The sequence below is a fragment of the Lontra canadensis genome, unplaced genomic scaffold, assembly GCF_010015895.1.
Source record: "Lontra canadensis isolate GAN:19392208 unplaced genomic scaffold, GSC_riverotter_1.0 scaffold209, whole genome shotgun sequence".
NCBI classification, from domain to species: domain Eukaryota; kingdom Metazoa; phylum Chordata; class Mammalia; order Carnivora; family Mustelidae; genus Lontra; species Lontra canadensis.
This window is the reverse complement of record NW_022631203.1, coordinates 897,013-903,012: the sequence shown is the minus strand read 5'-3', so window position 1 is coordinate 903,012 and position 6,000 is coordinate 897,013. Positions and strand designations below refer to the sequence as shown.

The window sequence follows — 6,000 nt, the reverse complement described above, 5'->3', positions numbered from 1 at the left end:
TTTTTTTTTTTTTTTTACCATATAGCACAGTGTTTTAACCATAAGCTTTTTACTATAGCCCTTCTTAGAATAGATAGATGAGTAAATTCAGGACTGATGATAAAGTCCTTAAGGGTATATGAGAGACAAGACTCTTCAACTAGAAGTTAATTAGGAATGATCATCTCAAGTTAAAAAAAAAGAGTTTGAGGGATTGAGGAGCACAATGTATATTTGAGAGATAATGAAAGACCACAACTTTTTTTTTTTTTAATAAGGATGTAAAAGAAGGATTAGCTTGGAGAGTCATAGTGGATGCCTGTAATGCTTTGGATTTCTATGAATAGAAGTTGTGGAGAAGTCATAGTCTAATATAGAGTCCTAACCCCTTGATTCATAAGGTCCAAAGAGATTACTGTTAACTTTGTTTTAAAGTCACTTTTTAGGTTCCCTTTCCCTCATGTTTTGGTTATCACCACACTTCATAGAGAAGGAAAAAAAAATGGTTATCTTTGCCTTTGTCACATGTCAAAGTACTCAGGATTCTTATTATCCTTGGATGCTAGGCCCTCTTTAGATGGCAGGAATTTTGTACTTACTCTTTTTTGCATCTATGTACTTAAGTCTAACTGTCTTAACAGAATGAATGAAAATTAACTTAAAAAAGTGAAATTATAAGTCAATCGTGTGCTGGCAAATGTTGAACTGGTTGTTTGGAAAAAGCAGGCATGATATATAAATACAAATTTAGATAGATATATAAATATATATGAACATATATGGTATATATATTACTGATATTAAGGTGTGTAGCATAGAATTAAATAATAAAATGTATGGTGCTCTTTATTATAAATTCCAAATAGCCAATTTTCAGAGAATACGTTTGTTGATTTTTTAAGTTTTTATTTACATTCCAGTTAGCTAACATACAGTGTTATATTAGTTTCAGGTGTACAATATAGTGATTCAACAATTCCATGCATTACTCAGTGCTCATCATAAGTGCACTCCTTAATCTGCATCATTTATTTAACACAGTGCCCCACCTCCCTTCTCTCTGGTAACCATCAGATTGTTTGCTATAATTAAGAGCTCTTTCTTTATTATCATATTTATTTTTATTAAAAATGTGTTTTTATTTTATTATTTTTTGAAATTTTAGATTCTCTTTAATGACAGATTCATATTGTTTATATATGTGTATTAAATTTACTCATAAAATACCTGATTATGTTTAAGATTTTATTTATTTATTTGACAGGTCACAAGTAGGCAGAGAGGCAGGCAGAGAGAGGAAGGGAAGCAGGCTCCCTGCTGAGCAGAGAGCCCGATGTGGGGCTCGATCCCAGGACCCTGGGATCATGACCTGAGCCGAAGGCAGAGGCTTTAACCCACTGAGCCACCCAGGCGCCCCCCTGATTATGTTTAATTTAATTAGTTAATACACTAATTATGCAGAATAAATTTTATAAAATTATATCGATACTAACCAACTACTATTGTGATTTTTATATGATCTAGCTTAAAAAAAGCTGCAGGCTTTTAACAAGTATCTGTTAGGCTAAATGGAGCAGAAAAATGTTAACAAGAACAAAATACTAGCACCATTTATTAAAAGTTAACTGAACACTTGACACTGTATTAAGCACTATGTGTACCAGTCTTACTGAATTAGTGTAATAGTTAGATGATGTAGTTACTTTCAAGCATCCTCATAGATAATGATGCTTCCCTAATAACTATTTCTATTTGGACATGCCACACATTGTAAGGATTATACTTATCTATTTTTCCAGGCAGTTGCTAGCCAAATCACTATTTAGTAGTACTGGAGCTGGTTGGCTAGAGCCTTCACCTTGATTAAAGCACAGTGAGAATGGGTCTTCCATATTTTTTGTGGAAATAACTTATAAACTCATTAGCTTCTGTTAATAAATGAATGAGTGATTCCTGTTAAAAGGCTGAAGTATATAGGATACAGTACTCAGTCACAATATTTACAACTATTTCAGATGTCAATCAGAGAGATGAATTAAATGAGATTCCAGTTGCACATGGAAGTACAAACTGTTATTATCAATATGAAGGTTTGTATAGCTTGTAAACTCAACTTTAAATTCCATCAATTGCACAAGGAAGGCAAATCTTGCAGTATCATACAGATTTGTTTTTTTATATTGAAATAATTGTTGTAAATGCCAGGCTGGTGATATCATGGGATTATAGATTTGATTATCTGTAATTTCAGATATTTCTTTTTTTTTTTTTACTTGTGAGAGGACTAGTTTCAACTTAGTTATCTTTTTTTTCCTTTCCCTAATTTTTTTTTAAATTCCAGTTAGTTAACATAGAGAGTAATATTATTTTCAGGTATAGAATTTAGGGATTAATCAACACCCAGTGCTCGTCACAAGAATTGCCTTCCTTAATACACATCACCTATTTAATCCCTCTCCTGCCTACCTTCCCTCAAGTAATCATCTGTTCTATACAGTTAATAGTCTGTTTCTTGGTTTCCTTCTCTTTCCCCCCCATGTTCACTAGTTTTGTTTCTTAAATTCCACGTATGAACGAAATCATGTATTTGTCTTCCTCTGACTTATTTTGTGTAACTTAATTCTTTGTGGTTCCTTCCATGTTGATACAAATGGCAAGTTTTAATTCTTTTTATGGCTGAATAATATTTCATGGTACATATATGTGTATATATGGTACATATGTATATGTACATATATATGTATGTGTGTTTGTGTGTGTGTGTGTACTACATCTTTATCCATTCATCAGTCAGTGGACATTTGTACTATTTCTGTAACTTGGCTATTGTAGATAATGCTGATATAAACATCAGGGTACATGTATCCTTTGAATTAGTATTTTTGTGTTCTTTGTGTAAATACCTAGTAGTGCAGCTGCTGGATTGTAGGACAGCTATATTTTTAATTTTTTAGGAACTTCCATACTGTTTTCCAGAGTGGCTACACCAGTTTGCATTCCCACCAACAGTGTAAGAGGGTTCCCCTTTCTCCACATGCTCACCAGCATCTAATGTTTCTTCTATTGTTGATTTTGGCCATTCTGACAGGTGTGAGGTAAGTTCAAATACAGTTTTAAAATAGTTTCAGGTGTACAGTATAGTACTTCAAAACTTCCATACATCACCCTGTGCTCATCATGACAAGAACATTTCATAATCCCCATCACTTACTTAATCCATCCCCTCACCAACCTACCCTCTGGTAACCAGGCTGTTCTCTATAATTAAGAGATATTCTTGCTTTGTCTATCTCTTATTTTTCCCTTTCCTTGTTTGTTTGTTTTTTTCTCTTATATTCCACATCAGGACAGGGCTCCTGGGTGACTCAATTGGTTTCTGTCAAATAAATAAATAAAGTCTTTTAAAAAATAATAAATTCCACATAGGAGTGAAATCACATACTATTTGTCTTTCTCTAATTAACTTATTTCTCTTAGCTTTATATTTTCTAGCTCCATACATGTCATTTTAAATGGCAAGATTCCATTCTTTTTTATGGCTGGATATTATTCCATTGTATATATATACCACTTCTTTATCTATTCATCATTGGATGGACGCTTGGGCTGCTTTCATATCTTGGCATGGTAAATACTGCTCGTATAAATACAGGGGTGCATGTATCCCTTTGAATTAGTGTTCTTATATTCTTTAGGAAAATATCCAGTAGCATGATTGTTGGATCATAAGGTAGTTCTATTTTTAACATTTTGAAGAACTTCCTTACTGTTTTCCACAGTGAGTGCACCAGTTTGCATTCCCACCATCAGTGTAAGAGGGTTCCCCTTTCTCCACATCCTTGCCAACACCTGTTGTTCCTTGTGTTTTTTATTTTAGCTATTCTGAGTATTGTGAAGTGATACCTCATTCTTATTTTAATTTGTATTTTCCTGATGATAAGTGATGTTGAGTATCTTTTCATGTCTGTTGGTCAAGTGTATATCTTCTTTGGATAAATGTCTGTGCATGTCTTCTGCCCATTTTTAAAGTGGATTATTTGCTTTTTGGGTATTGAGTTTTATAAGATCTTTATACATTTTGGATTCTGACCCTTTATTAGGTATGCCATTTGCAAATATCTTCTCCCATTCCATAGGTTGTCTTTTAGTTTTATTGATTATTTCCTTACTGTGCAGAAGATTTTTATTTTGATTTAGTCTCAATAGCTTAGTTTTGTTTTTCTTCCCTTGGCTCAGGAGACATATCTAGAAAGAGTTGGTAAGGCTAGTGTCAAAGAGGTTACTGCCTTTGTTCTGTTCTAGGATTTTTATGGTTTCAGGTCTCATGTTTAGGTCTTTAATCAATTTTGAATTTATTTTTGTGTATGTTGTAATAAAGTTAGCCATTTTCTTTCTTTTGCATGTTGCTGTCCAGCACCAATTGTTGTAGAGACTGTCTTTTTCCCATTGGATATTCTTTCCTGCCTTGTCAAAGATTAATTGACAGTATACACATGGGTTTATTTCTGGGTTTTCTATACTATTCTATTGAACTATGTATCTATTTTTGTGCCAATACCATACTGTTTTGGTACACCTGCATAATACAACGTGAAGTCTATAATTGTGATGCCTTTGGCTTTGCTTTTCTATTTCAAGGTTGCATTGGCTCCTCAGTATCTTTTGTGGTTCCATACAAATTTTAGGATTGTTTGTTCTAGTTCTTCGTAAAATGATGTTGCTATCTTGATAGGGATTACATTAAATGTGTAGACTGATTTGTGTAGTATAGATTTTTGAAGAATATTTGTTCCTCTAATCTATGAATATAGAATGTCTTTTGACTTCTTTGTGTCATCTTGCAATTTCTTTTATCAGTGCTTTGTAGTTTTCAAAGTAGAGGGCTTTCAACTCGTTGGTTAGGTTTATTCTTAGGTATTTTATTATTTTTGGTGCAGTTGTAAATGGGACTTTTCTTCATTTATATTTCTGCTATTTCATAATTGCTATATAGAAATACAACAGATATTTGCAGATTGATTTTGTATCCTTTGACTTTACTGAATGCATTCATCAGTTCTAGCAGTTTTTTGGTAGAGTCATTCGGGTTTTCTATATAGAGTATCATGTCATCTACAAATAATGAAAGTCTTCTTTTCCCACTAAGGGTGATGTTATCTCTCTCTCTTTTTTTTAAGATTTTGTTTATTTATTTGACAGTGATCACAAGTAAGCAGAGAGGCAGGCAGAGAGAGAGAGAGGAGGAAGCAGGCTCCCTGCTGAGCAGAGAGCGTGATGCTGGACTCAATCCCAGGACCCTGGAATCATGACCTGAGCTGAAGGCAGAGGCTTTAACCCACTGAGCCACCCGGGCACCCCTATCTCAGGGTTTTTCATATGGCCTTTATTATGTTGAGTTATGTTCTCTCTAAACCTATTTTGTTGAAGATTTTTCTTATGAATGCCTGTCATACTTTTATAAATGCTATTCATCTATTGACATTATCATATGGTTATTATCCTTTCTTTTATTGATGTGATGTAACACATTGATTGATTTGTGAATATTGAAGCACACTTGCAACCCAGCAATAATTCTCACTTGTTCAAGTTGAGGTATTTTTTTTATGTATTGTTGAATTCAATTTGCTAGTATTTTGTTGAGAATTTTTGCATATATGTTCATCAGAGATTTTGGCCTCTTGGTTCTCTTTTTTACTGGAACCATTATCTGTTTTTTTTTAAGATTTTATATATTTATTTGACAGAAAGAGAGAGAGAGACAAAGAGAGAGAACACAAGCAGGGGGAGTGTGAGAGGGAGAAGCAGGCTCTCTGCAGAGCAGGGAGCCCAGTGCGGGCCTTGATCCGAGGACCCTGGGATCATGTCCTGAGCCAAGCCAGATGCTTAATGACTGAGCCACCCAGACACCCCTATCTAGTTTTGTTATAAGGTCAAATGCTTGCCTCATAGAGTGAACTTGTAAGTTTTCCTTCCATTTTGGGGGGACTAATTTGAGAAGAACAGGTATTAACTCTTCTT

At 34.0% G+C, this 6,000-nt stretch overlaps 1 protein-coding gene across 1 annotated transcript in view; it reads left to right on the top strand.

The window, feature by feature from the left end:
- LOC116861903 overlaps positions 1–6,000 on the top strand; it is a 204,307-nt gene that overhangs the window by 47,023 nt on the left and 151,284 nt on the right. The window lies entirely within an intron of this gene.